This window comes from Gorilla gorilla, chromosome 18 (assembly GCF_029281585.2).
Source record: "Gorilla gorilla gorilla isolate KB3781 chromosome 18, NHGRI_mGorGor1-v2.1_pri, whole genome shotgun sequence".
NCBI classification, from domain to species: Eukaryota; Metazoa; Chordata; class Mammalia; order Primates; family Hominidae; genus Gorilla; species Gorilla gorilla.
Window position 1 is genome coordinate 21,941,901 of NC_073242.2, and position 13,921 is coordinate 21,955,821.

Here is a 13,921-nt window from a genome sequence, read left to right on the forward strand (position 1 = left end):
GCGCGCATCCGCCCGGAGCGCGTTCTCGTGTCCCCGCCCTGCCTCGGCCTCTAGTAAATGGCGGAGGTGGTTTTAATTTTTTTGAGGGCTGAGGAGATCACTTCCGAAGGCGGTAACTGCAGCCTCCCTGCCCCTCCAAGGTGGTGCTGGAAGGACCTCCAGTCTTTCCTCGCCTCATCCCACTCCACGGCGGGACTTTGACAGGGTTACCTCTCGACCCTCATCCCACTCCACGGCGGGACTTTGACAGGGTCGTGCAGTTAACCCCGGGGGCGCAAAGAGGGGAGTCATTCCTTTCGTGCATCCTGACACACACAGGTTCTTCCCGGAGACGAATGCTGCCAGTGATGGTTGCCCGCTCGGATGGGTAGTTTCCAGTTTACATTTAGAACCGACCTGCCAGACTCCCTCCTCTACTCTCCCCACCACCACGACCCGCCTGCCCCGTTCCCCAAGCCTGAGAAGTTGCTGGCTACGTGTTTCTATAAAGAATGAGTGAAAATTCTGCCTTTTGGGGAAGCTACCGCAGCTGGGGTACCCACAAGTAATGTTTTAGATGTATCGATGGCCCTGCCCAAGAATGAAGACCTCAAGTTAGACTCCTTGGCTGCCTTGTTTCCTTGAATTAGCACAGGGAAGTTGGACCCAACACTCTTAGAGTGAACTCAGCTCTGGGAGCAGTGTTTAACCCGGATATTTATTTGATCATTTATAACACGAGGAGACCTAGCAACATTTCAGAACTGAAGGGTTAGTTACATTGTGTTCCTGTCTGCAGTTCTTCCTGCTATTATCCAAGCCACAATTAAGGAGTAACATTTTGTGGGAGTCCCTAACTTTAATACTTTCCTAGGTTTGTTTGGAAAGTGCTTTTAATTTAACTGCACCAGAAATAATGTAAATGTGTCTAAGTTCAAAACAAAAGAAGTAAGCCTTTTGGTTAATTCAGTGTTGCACATCAGAGATTTTCATTTATGAAACAGTGGGGTGGTGAGCCACAGATGGGGAACAAAATCATTCCTTACCCAACAGCTTTTTTTTTTTTTTTTGAAACGGAGTGGAGTCTCGCTCTGTCTCCAGGCTGGAGTGCAGTGGCTCGATCTCGGCTCACTTCAAACTCCGCCTCCCGGGTTCAAGCAATTCTTCTGCCTCAGCCTCCCGAGCAGCTGGGACTACGGGTGCGCGCCACCATGCCCAGCTAATTTTTGTGTTTTTCGTAGAGACGGGATTTCACCATGTTGGCCAGGATGGTCTCCATCTCTTGACCTCGTGATCCGCCTGCCTCGGCCTCCCAGAGTGCTGGGATTACAGGCGTGAGCCACCGCACCTGGCCCAACAGCTCTTTTATTAGCTTTTAAGAATCTCAGCTTGGCACCTTTGGCTAACAAGGATATCCTGTTGCCTAATGTAACAGGCTGTAACAACAAACAAAAAGGCACAGGGTGGGTGGGGTTCGGTATTTTGTGTTCTCTCTTTCCAATATACTCCCTGACTGCTTCCTGCCAAAACCCCGAAGAGCCCAAGCCTTACTAAATCTAGTTCAAACCTCTAGTGGTCCTGGCCCAAATCATCAAAAAGGAACTATGGTAGCAAGTCCAATAACTGTTTATTTACTATGTCACCTCTCCTTCGTGTCTCTTAGGATCAGTGTAACAGACAAAGCAACTCTGTCACAAAAGGAAGCCTTCATCTTTTTAAAGTGGGGGTGAAAGCAGCAGGAGTGCATAAAATGGCATATTTCCTTTCTGAAGACAATGGAGACAAAAAGGTATGCCCCAGCTATAGAGACCACATAGCTGTAGCTGAGAGACCGCAAAATGTTATCAGATGAACAAGCAAGTAGATGGCTGCTGTAGTCAGAAGGATTTTGGGGTCAGTTGACTGCCACGAAGCCTAACAGCTCAAAGGAACAGATTTTGTTTTATATCTGAGCAGCTGGCCTGGAAAAATAAATCACTCATACATTTAAAATACTCTACAATAACCACAAAACACTCAAACCCATGCTATTTACATTTAGCAGGCACAGGAAGAAACCAGAGCGTCCGATGATCAAATGATTTGCCTGAAGGTAGCAGAGTAAATTCAATAGCTGACCTTTTCATAGAACTTGGTATCCCAGCTCGTGGTCTTTCAATCCATCTAAGAAGCTTTGCTGTCTCTTCTCAGAGAGCCTCCTGAATTACAAATGAGGAGAAAGGAAAACAGCAAGAGTAAATATACGAAGCAGAAGTTCAGATTGCCCATTGGGGACAGCCCCCTTCCTTCATCTACTAGAATGTCACTACTGTATATTAAAACCTCAATTATCCATAATGGAGACGGGAAGGGGCAAGATAACACAAAAAGCCAAATAGCCAATACTCGTTCTAACATGATCTTGAGATGCAGTTAGTAATATTCAAAAGACACACAAATGACCCTCTGCACCGAACTCTGCTCATTGACCCCAGGTGTCCCACTTGGGTCACAGCCCTGTACACAGGCCCAAAATTTTGGCGGGATCACTTTCCTATCTAGATCTCTAGGCAAAGGCTTTTTGTTATTGTTGTTCTTTGAAGTTACAAAGCTTGGCATTTTCATATTCTCTTTTCAATTACAAAGTATCATGTTAAGAGAATCCACAAGCAGAGAGTTTGGATCTATACAAAACCTATTGATGATTGTTATCTCCTTGAAGAGATAATGATTTAAAAAGAACTCATATAGACCAGGCAGGGTGGCTCATGCTGGTAATCCCAGCACTTTGGGAAGCCAAGGCAGGTGGATGGCTTGAGTCCAGGAGTTCAAGGCCAGCCTGGGCAACATGGAGAAACCCCGTGTCTACAAAAGATACAAAAATAAGACAGGCGTGGTGACATGCACCTGTAGACCCATCTACTCAGGAGGCTGAGGTGGGAGGATCACCTGAGCCTGGGAGGCTGAGGCTGCAGTGAACTGAGATTGTGCCACTGCACTCCAGCTTGGGTGACCCTGTATCAAAAAATAAAAATAAAAATAACTCATATAATCACTTTTTTTCCCCCGAGATGGAGTCTTGCTCTGTTGCCCAGGCTGGAGTGCAGTGGCACGATCTCGGCTTGCTGCAACCTCTGCCTCTCGGGTTCAAGCAATTCTCCTGCCTCAGCCTCCCGAGTAGCTGGGATTATAGGCGCCTGCCACCACGCCTGGCTATTTTTTGTATTTTTAGTAGAGATGGGGTTTCACCATGTTGGCCAGGCTGGTCTCAAACTCCTGACCTCGTGATCCGCCTGCCGCAGCCTCCCAAAGTGTTAGGATTACAGGCGTGAGCCACTGCACCTGGCCATAATCATGTTTTTATGGACAGATATTTTTTATGCTTCTTAATATTGTTTTGTCTACCTTCAGAGAAAGATACAGCTTTTTCCCAGTATATTCAATAGAATGTGTCCTGTAGTTATTAAGCAATGAGCACCTCTAACAAAATTAGCAAATGTACTCAACAATTTGTTTAATTAATTAATGTAGGAGATCTTTATCTGAATTTAGTTGATACAACTTCAATCCTATGCAGTGATATCACTGTGGGCTCCAGTTGATGAATTCTAAGTCAAGGCAAAACTGCAGACAGCTTTAAAAAAAAAAAAATTAGTAGCCTAGGCCAGGCACCATGGCTCATGCTTGTAATCCCAGCTACTCAGGAGGCTGACACATGAGAATCGCTTGAACCCAGGAGGCAGAGGCCGCAGTGAGCTGAGATCATGCCACTGTACTCCAGGCTGGGCAACACAGTGAAACTCCATCTCAAAAAAAAAAAAAAAAAAAAAAAGCCTCAAGTAGCAGAATTGAACCAGGGGTTAGAAGATGTTAGTAGTTGGCCAGGTGCAGTGGCTCACACCTGTAATCCCAGCACTTTGGGAGATTGAGGTGGGTGGATCACAAGGTCAGGAGTTTGAGACCAGCCTGGCCAACATGGTGAAACCCCGTCTCTACTAAAAATACAAAAAAAATTAGCCGGGGGTGATGGCCTGCACCTGCAATCCCAGCTACTCATGAGGCTGATGCAGGAGAATTGCTTGAACCTAAGAGGTGGAAGTTGCAGTGAGCTGAGATCACACCACTGCACTCCAGCCTGGGTGACAGAGTGAGACTCCATCTCAAAAAAAAAGAAGACGTTAGTAGCAAATACAAGTAACATCGTGTGCTTCATTGGAGAACTCCCAGTGCTACTCATTAGCATAGTAGTTTATCATCTGCACTTTGAGCCAGACTATCTGGGTTTTAAGCTGGGTTCTATGCTTCTTGATTATGCAATTTGAGGCAAATTACTTGACCTCTACATGTCTGTTTCCTCATCTGTAAAATGGAAATAATAATAATGGTTACCTATTTCATAAGGATGCAGTGAATATCATGTTATATACTGTAAATATAAAGGGCTTAATAAGTGCCTCAACATTTAGTAAACACTCAAAAAATGTTAATTTGTTTTCACTTTAACTTGGGTAAATCAACCTCATCTGAGCCTCTCTTTCCTCATCTGTAAACTAAGAGCCATGGTTCTGAGCTGTCTGCTTCACAAGACATGTGTGAGAATTAGATGATCTGAGAGTTTTTTAAACTGCAAAACATCAACCAAAGTTATCATAATAAAGATGCTCAGTCCTAATGTAAAATGCCCACGTGAGGGATCTAGGTGGCCATCCTGTGAGAATCTAATGTCTGATGATCTGTCAGAGACTTTGGTCTCTGCAAAGCTACTCTCCGTAAAACATTCTCTTAGAACCCATGATGATAGCATCTCTTAATAATGTGTCTATCTTCACACATGTGTCTATCCTCATGACATTTCAAACTGAGTGGGGAAAAGAATATAAAACACAAAACTAGGCTGAGGTGGGAAGATCATTTGAGGCCAGGAATCCAAGACCAGCCTGGACAACATGTTGAAACCCCATCTGTACTAAAAATACAAAAATTAGCTGGGTATGGTTGTGCAGGTACTTGGGAGGCTGAGGCATGAGAATCACTTGCACCCAGGAGGCAGAGGTTGCAATGATCTGAGATCGCACCACTGCACTCCAGCTTGGCTGACAGAGCAAAAGTCTGTCTCCAAAAACAAAGTAAAACAAATAAACACAGAACTATTAAAAAAAAAAAAAAATTCAAACCTAAAAGCAAAATCAGCTGGGCACAGTGGCTCATGTCTACAATCCCAGCACTTTGGGAGGCCAAGGCAGGCAGATGGCTTGAGCCCAGGAGTTCCACACCAGCCTGGGCAACATGACAAAATCCTATGTCTACCCAAAAAAAAAAAAAAAAAGAAAACTACAAAAATTAGTCAGGTGAGGTGGTGTGTGCCTATACACCCAGCTACTCAGAAGGCTGAGGCAGGAGCATCAACTGAGCCTAGGAGGTCGAGGCTACAGTGAGCCATGACCACAGCACTGCACTCCAGCCTGGGTGACAGCACAAGACCATGCCTCAAAAAATAAAATAAAAATCAGGGAGTAAACTCAAGTTACCTACTTGTCGAAGATGCCTGTCTTTTTAGTAGGAAAGTCTTTTCCCCTCTGATATATAAAATTCTTCCCAGCTGGCTCACCTATTTACCCAGTCTGTACCTGCCAGGGCATTTCACCTGCTTACAGAACCTTTTGAACTCCCATGATTTCCTCCCTCATCATTCTCACATCTGTTTGAGTTTATGTCAGCAATATTAACCAAAAGACAAAGAAATGCCACTTTCACATATGCAATAAATATTTATTGGGTACATGGAATATACCAGGCCCTGGATTTACGGGAATAGAAAGCAAAATAAACACAATGTCTCACCTTCGTAGAGCTTACCGTCTAGTAAGGAGACTGACCCGAATACATAATTACAAACTGCTGAGAGCGAGAAAGGATTTGTATACTGTTACGAGAACTTGGAGAGATCTGACTTAATTAGGCGTGGAGGGCATGAGGGAAGGAGAGTGTTCAGGGAAAGCTGCCTTGAGGAAATGTGCGTTGTGGTCATTTTGACATCCCCTTGCCAAACTTGAAAGCTTCCAGATTTCCCAAGTTCCTCCTGGACTACAGGTATCCCCAGTAATTGTGACAACAGAAATGGAGATAATGCAGGGCAGGCAAGCCCCAAAGTGGCGCTTAGCCCTCTGGGTTCTTGGCTTTATCAGGAAGGAATTCAAAGGCAAGCCAGAGGTAGAAGAAAACAGCTATATTGAAGAGGCTGTGTTACAGCTCCATGACTGCTCCTGCAGAGCAGGGCTACCCCATAGGGAGAGAGTAGCAGCTGAGGGTAGTTTTGTAGCCATATTTATACCCACTTTTTTTTTTTTTTTTTTGAGACGGAGTCTTGCTCTGTCGCCAGGCTGGAGTGCAGTGGCACGATCTCAGCTCACTGCAACCTCCGCCTCCCAGGTTCAAGTGACTCTCCTGCCTCAGCCTCCTGAGAGCTGGGATTACAGGCATGCGCCACCACATCCAACTAATTTTTCTATGTTGAGTAGAGACGGGGTTTCACCATGTTGGCCAGGCTGGTCTCGAATTCCTGACCTCGTGATCTGCCTGCCTCGACCTCCCAAAGTGCTGGGATTATAGGCGAGAGCCACTGTACCCAGCCTGTACTTGAAACTAAAAGTGGGAGGCTGGGCACGGTGGCTCATGCCTATAATCCCTGCACTTTGGAAGGTTGAGGTGGGTGGATCATGAGGTCAGAGGTTCGAGACCAGCCTGGCCAACATGGTGAAACCCCATCTCTACTAAACATACAAAAAATAGCCAGGTGTGGTGGCAGGCGCCTGTAATCCCAGCTACTCAGGAGGCTGAGGCAGGAGTCGCTTGAACCCAGGCGGCAGAGGTTGCAGTGAGCCGAGATCGCATGTCACTGCACTCCAGCCTGGGCAATAGAGCAGGACTCTGTCTCAAAAAATAAATAAATAAATAAATAATTGCATGTAGATTAAAGAGCTGTTTATGCAGAAGTTTCTAGGGAATGGGCAGTAACTCCTAGGTCATTGGATCACTGCCATGGAAAGTGACGGTAACTGTCAAGTGTTGCCATGGCAGTGGTAAATCGACATGGCACACTGGTGAGCATGTCTGATTAAAACTACTTTTGCCCAGGCCCTGTTTTGGCTAGTTCTTAATCTGGTCCAGTGTCCACTCCAGTGTCCAAGCTCAACCTCTGGAGTAGAGTCCCACCTGCTACCTCTGACTGCTCATCAGAGCCTTCTAGAATGTGAGGAATCCCAGTGTCCCTCACATACACTCACAGAGTCCTGGAGAAAACGAAATGAGTTGTCTGGACAACTGTCAGCACAATCCCCTATATATATAGTCAGCTCTCAAATAGTAGCTGTGGTGGTTATTATGGAATCATAAGGCAGATGTAAACCTAGCTCTCCTTGCACAAGTTACTTAAGCAGTCCAAGAGATGAACAGCCATCTACTTTAAACTTAGTCTACTATAAGACAAATTAATTAGGGAGAGTCCTTCAACCTAAATCCTGGGCTCCACCAAATGAATCAGTTTCTCCAACAGAACTGTGTGAATTAGGCATTTTATTTTATTTTATTATTATTTTTTGAGACAGGGTCTCTGTTGCCCAGGCTGGAGTGCAGTTGCACAATCTCAGCTCACTGCAACCTCCGCCTCCTAGCTCAAGCGATCCTCCCGCCTCAGCCCCCCAAGTAGCTAGGGCTACAGGCACACACCACCATGCCCGGCTAGTTTTTTATGTTATCTTATAGAGACACAGTTCGCCATGTTGCCCAGGCTGGTCTTGAACTCCTGGACTCAAGTGATCTGCCTGCCTCGACCTCCCAAAGTGCCAGGATTACAGGCATGAGCTACCATGCCTGGCCTCTAAATTAGGCATTTTAATACACATGTTTTGTACCACCTAAGTTGTGCTTTTTTTTTATTTTTATTTTTTCAAGACGGACTTTCACTCTTGTTACCCAGGCTGGAGTGCAATGGCGGGATCTCGGCTCACTGCAAGCTCTGCCTCCTGGGTTCAAGCGATTCTCCTGCCTCAGCCTCCTGAGTAGCTGGGATTACAGGCATGCGCCACCACGCCTGGCTGATTTTTTTTGTATTTTTAGTAGAGAGGAGGTTTCTCCATGTAGGTCAGTCTGGTCTCGAACTCCCAACCTCAGGTGATCCACCCCGCCTCGGCCTCCCAAAGTGCTGGGATTACAGGCGTGAGCCACCACGCCCAGCCCACTTCTGTATTTATACAGATCCTTCTGCCTGTGCTTCTGAATCCTTAAAAGACATCTTCACATACAGTATAAGCTACTTAAAGGAATATAAGTATTTTTAAATATATATTTCAACTAAATAATGTCCTTCCAATAACAGGTCTATGAGTCAGAGCTCTGACAAAAGACAGAAGGCTGTTGCTTTCATTCAGTTTCTAGGGCATTTTTGAAGGTCCAAATATCTTTCATCTAGTTTTAAATATCCTTTTGAAACAACCCTGTCCTTGGCCTCTTAATTGCTGTCTTTTGCATGTATGTGGGCTTGGTCTTCTAAATGACTGCTTCCTCTCCACCAAATTCACCGTGGGTATTTATTTTGAAACTATAAAGGCTTCTTATTTTATAAATATGAAACATTAAAACTTATGGTTTATATGAAATACATGGGGGAAGTGTCCTGTATTATGAGAAATCTTTTAAAACTTAAAATGTACATTTTTTACGATAGACCAAATGTGTGTATACATAAACATAAGTGATCTTAAAGTGTTTGTAAAACATACCACAAAATAACCACATTTCTGCTGGCATGAAATAAAACCACTGTTTTCTTTTTGCACAACCAAAACTGATCAGAAAATGAGGAAGAATACATTTATGAAAGAGGATACCTGAGTAATCAACCAACCTGAAAATCAGACAGAACTATTTCCCTTCTCTGGTGAAAACTATGACTGATTTTTTAATAGCCACAGCTAATCTGAGCTTGTTTTACAAGTTAGCCCAGGATCTTCCTCAAATTTATTGTGTGCACAACTCATTCAATCAGAGGAAAGGCATTTGGCTATCAGATCACCAAAACTGTGGCATTGTAAGACTCCCGCTACAGTTTTCATCTCCCTTTATGGTCTCCTCTTACCAAGAATTCTTTGTGCTATACAGTTTCTTGAAATTGACAAAGTCAATACTGATAACAGCTATTAAGTTTTTCTACAATAGAAACTTTATTTCTAAGTTCATTAGCTTTTCTTTTCTTTTTTTTTTTTCAGACCAGTGTAATGTTCTGTCTCCCAGGCTGGAGCGCAGTGGTATGATCACAGCTAACTGCAGCCCCCCTGGGCTGAATCTGTCCTCCTGCTTCAGCCTCCTGAGTAGCTGGAACTACAGGTACATGCCACCACACTCAGCTAATTTTTGTATTTCTTTGAGAGATAGGGTATTGTCACGTTGCCCAGGCTGGTCTCAAACTCCTGAGCTCAACTGATCTGCCTGTCTCAGCCTCCCAAAGTGCTGGGATTATAGGTGTGAGCCACCGTGCCCGGCCTAAGTTCATTAGCTTTCTATGCTCAAGTCTTTTGGAGAAGTTTGAGATGTGACAGCAGCAGGCATCAGAGGCTAGCAGCTCTCCCCAACCATGAAGAATTTTTCCCATTCAGATTCCAGCTTCCCCCTCTCACACCACCCCAGAGGGCATGGAGAAGCTGGCTTTGCTCAGGAACTACAATAAAGTGTAGTTTGTTATGTGTGAATGTAGAGCATGCTGTTCTCCATCCAACATAAATCCATTTTTATAACCAAAACTATAAATGACAGTGGAGCCAAATTTGCTACTTTTTGGACAGACATCTTACAAGTTAAACAAATTGCTTTAGGTTCATTATATGCAGTTTTTGCTTTCATAAGGAGACATATTTACAGATAATTACCACATCTACAATGTTCATTATAATTATTCAATGAAGGAAGGCTTCAGGAAAAAAATCTAAGTTATCCTTGTGCAGTTTTGACAGTACATTGGATTCATGTTTAGAATCTGCAACATCCTGTTTGATTCATGTGCTGGAATTTCTCCATTATTATACTTTTTTTTTTTTTTTCTCACAGAGATGGGATCTTGCTATGTGGACTAGTGCTTCCTCTTCAACTTCCTCTCCTTCAATTCCCTCTGAAGCCCATCTTTTCAGGACAAGATTAACTCCTGTCCTCAAGTGATACTTCTACCACGGCCTCCCAAAGTGCTGGGATTACAAGCGTGAGCCACTATTCCCAGCCCATTATGATACTTTATTTTATTTATTTTTCTTTTTTGAGATGGAGTCTTGCTTTGTCACCCGGGCTGGAGTGCAATGGCACAATCTTGGCTCACTACAACCTCCGCTTCCTGGTTCAAGCAATTCTCCTGCCTCAGCCCAGTAGCTGGGATTACAGGCACCCACGACCACACCCAGCTAATTTTTGTATTTTTAGTAGAGACAGAGTTTCACCATGTTGGCCAGGCTGGTCTCCAACTCCTGACCTCACATGATCCACCCACCTCAGCCTCCCAAAGTGCTGGGATTACAGGCATGAGCCACCATGCCTGACCCCATTGTGATTCTTTCTTTTCTTTCTTTCTCTCTCTTTCTTCCCTTCCTTCCTTCTTTCTCTATCCTTCCTTCCTTCCTTCCTCCTTCCTTCCTTCCTTTCCTTTATTTCTTTCTTTTATTTCTTTCCGTTCTTTTCTTTCTTTCTTGCTCTGTCTCCCAGGCCAGAGTGCAGTGGTGCCATCTTGGCTCACTGCAACCTTCGCCTCCTGAGTTAAAGCAATTCTGCCTAAGCCTCCCAAGTAGCTGGGATTACAGGCATGTACCACCACACCCAGCTAATTTTTGTATTTTTAGTAGAGATGGGGTTTTGCCATGTTTGCCAGGCTGGTCTCAAACTCCTGACCTCAAGTGATCCACCCACCTCAGCCTTCCAAAGTACTGGGATTACAGGTGTGAGCCACTGCACCCAGCCTATGATACTTTAAATAGCTGCATATACATGGGTGTATTTTCATCTTGACAGATGGTAAATCATAGCACATTTGAGGACATCAAGCATTCATTAGATCCTTTGCCCTATTTAGAACTTATATCGGCTTGGACACAAGTATCAGGAATATATTATATTTTTGACATATGTTAAAGGCTGTTTCAAGAAAAAAATTTAAGTCAGGTCTTTTTGACATATTAAGCTGTATATGGAGTTAATCATAAAATCGCCCTGAAAAATCTCTGGAAATAGAGAAATAAAATTGCTGTCTGAGAACCACACTTTAAAACATACATATAGGCTGGGCATGGTGGCTCATGCCTGTAATCCTAGCACTTTGGGAGGCCGACACAGGTGGATTGCTTAGGCCCAGGAGTTTGAGACCAGCCTGAGCAATATGGTAAAATCCTGTCTCTACAAAAAAATTACAAAAATTATGTTTTTATGGCTGACCAACCTCCTCCTCACCCTCCAACCGCAATGAGCTGTTATTTCTACAATTATGTTATACTTCAGTCAATTTGAAGTCAAGTCTTGGCTTGAGGCCTGCCTTTTTTTTTTTTTTCCTTTTTTCCTTAGGAGGTCTCAGATTGAAAACTTGAGATCATGCACTGTCACAGCCATGACAGCCACTCCTCAGTCTCCTGTGTAACTGGTTCTGTTGGATACTCGTCAGCTGTGAACCATTCACTCTCAGAAACATATACTGACAAAATCCCAAATTATCACCTCCTTCATGATCCCATACACATGACTTAAATGTGATGGGAGGAAAAAAAAATGGGCTGCTGGGGGACCTGCCTTTTTTAAAGGTGACTTTTCATGTCTTTGCTCAAATCTTTTTTTTTTTTTTTTTTTTTTGAGACGGAGTTTCATCTTGTTGCCCAGGCTGGAGTGCAACGGCGTGATCTTGGCTCACCGCAACCTCCACCTCCCAGGTTCAAGCGATTCTCTTGCCTCAGCCTCCCAAGTAGCTGGGATTACAGGCATGTGCCACCATGCCCAGCTAATTTTGTATTTTCAGTAGAGATGGGGTTTCCCCATGTTGGTCAGGCTGGTCTCAAACTGCCGACCTCAGGTGATCCCCCCGCCTCGGCCTCCCAAAGTGCTGGGATTACAGGTGTGAGCCACTGCGCCTAGCCCTCCAAATTTATTGTACACACACATATACGTATGTGTACATATATGGCTCCATGATGTATATATGTGGTGTGTATATACACATATGGGGAGATATATATATATATATATATATATATATATATATTTTGAGACTGGTTCTCACTCTGTCACCCAAGTTGGAGTGCAATGGTGTGATCTTGGCCCACTGCAGCCTCCACTTCCCCAAGCTCAGGTGATCCTCCCACCTCAGCCGCCCGAGTAGCTGGGACCACAGGCACATGCCACCATGCCTGGGTAATTTTTGTATTTTTTCGTAGAGATGGAGTCTTGCCATGTTGCCCAGGCTGGTCTCACACTCCTGGTTTCAAGCAATCAGCCTACTTTGGCCTCCCAGTGCTGAGATTACAGGTGTGAGCCACTGTGCCTGGCCACCAGCTCTATCTTTACCATCAACATTGGAGTAAACATTTACATCAGGGGTCAGGGGTATCCAATCTTTTGGCTTCCCTGGGCCACATTGGAAGAAGAAGAATTGTCTTGGGCCACACATAGAATATACTAACACTTGATGGGCATGGTGGCTCATGCCTGTAATCCCAGCACTTTGGGAGGCCAAGGCAGGTGGATCACATGAGGCCAGGAGTTCGAGAGTAGCCTGGGCAACATGGTGAAACCTTGTCTCTATTAAAAATACAAAAATTAGCCAGGCATGGTGGCACACGCCTGTAGTCCCAGCTACTCGGGAAGCTGAGGCAGGAGAATTGGTTGAGCCTGGGAGGTGGAGGTTGCAGGGAGCCAAGATCACACCACTGCACTGCAGCCTGGGTGACAGAGAGGGACTCCTTCTCATAAAAAAAAAAAAAATGCAAAAGACTTATAATTTGGTTTTGTTTGTTTTGAGACAGTTTTGAGACAATTGCCCAGGCGGAGTGCAGTGGCACAATCAGGGCTCACTGCAACTTTTGCCCTCCGCCTCCCAGGCTTAACTGATTCTCCTGCCTCAACCTCCCGAGTAGCTGGGATTACAGGCACGTACCACCATGCGCTGCATTTTTAGTAGAGACAGGGTTTTGCCATATTGGTCAGGAGTTGGAACTCCTGACCTCAGGTGATCTGCCCACCTCGCCCTCCCAAAGTGCTAGGATTACAGGTGTGAGCCACCTCGCCGGGCCAAAATCTCATGAAGTTTTAAGATTACAAATTTGTGTGGGGCTGCATTCAAAGCCATCCTGGGCCGCATGTGGCCCACAGGCCATGGGTTGGACATGCTTGATTTACATCAAGAGGCAGGAAGCCCACATTCTAGTTACTTCCTTTACACTTTCCACGTGATTTTGGAAAAATCACATAACCCCAACTACCTTGTCTTTAAAAATAGTAATCAATTGGCCAGAAGTGGTGGCTCACGCCTATAATCCCAGCACTTTGGGAGGCCGAGGTGGGTGGATCACTTGAGGTCAGGAGTTCGAGACCAGCCTGGCCAACATGGCGAAACCCTGTTTCTACTAAAAATACAAATATTAACCGGGTGTGGTGGTACACACCTGTAGTCCCAGCTACTCGGGAGGCTGAGGCAGGAGAATCGCTTGAACCCAGGAGAGGAGTTTGCAGTGAGCTGAGATCATGCCACTGCACTCCAGTCTGGGTGAGAGAGCGAAACTCTGTCTCAAAAAATAAAAAGAAAGTAAGTAAATAAATAAATGCTAATCAATCAAGACCACCCATGCGTAAAGGTATGGACCATCACCTGCTTACTTTCTTTGGTGAATTATGAATTATGTGAATTTTTTCCAAATTCTAATATAAATACATCTGTATTTAGTAATGCAAC

At 44.6% G+C, this 13,921-nt stretch overlaps 1 long non-coding RNA gene and 1 other non-coding gene across 2 annotated transcripts; one reads left to right on the plus strand and one right to left on the minus strand.

Annotated features, from left to right (window-relative positions):
- Positions 1-9,698, plus strand: LOC109023631 (uncharacterized). The gene is made up of 3 exons (XR_002003060.2): positions 1-750; positions 1,643-1,768; positions 9,222-9,698. It is a non-coding gene; the product is annotated as an uncharacterized lncRNA (long non-coding RNA).
- A 1,851-nt stretch (positions 9,699-11,549) lies between these two features.
- On the minus strand, positions 11,550-11,786 carry LOC115931138 (small Cajal body-specific RNA 6). The gene has a single exon (XR_004067690.1).
- Positions 11,787-13,921: the final 2,135 nt, after the last annotated feature.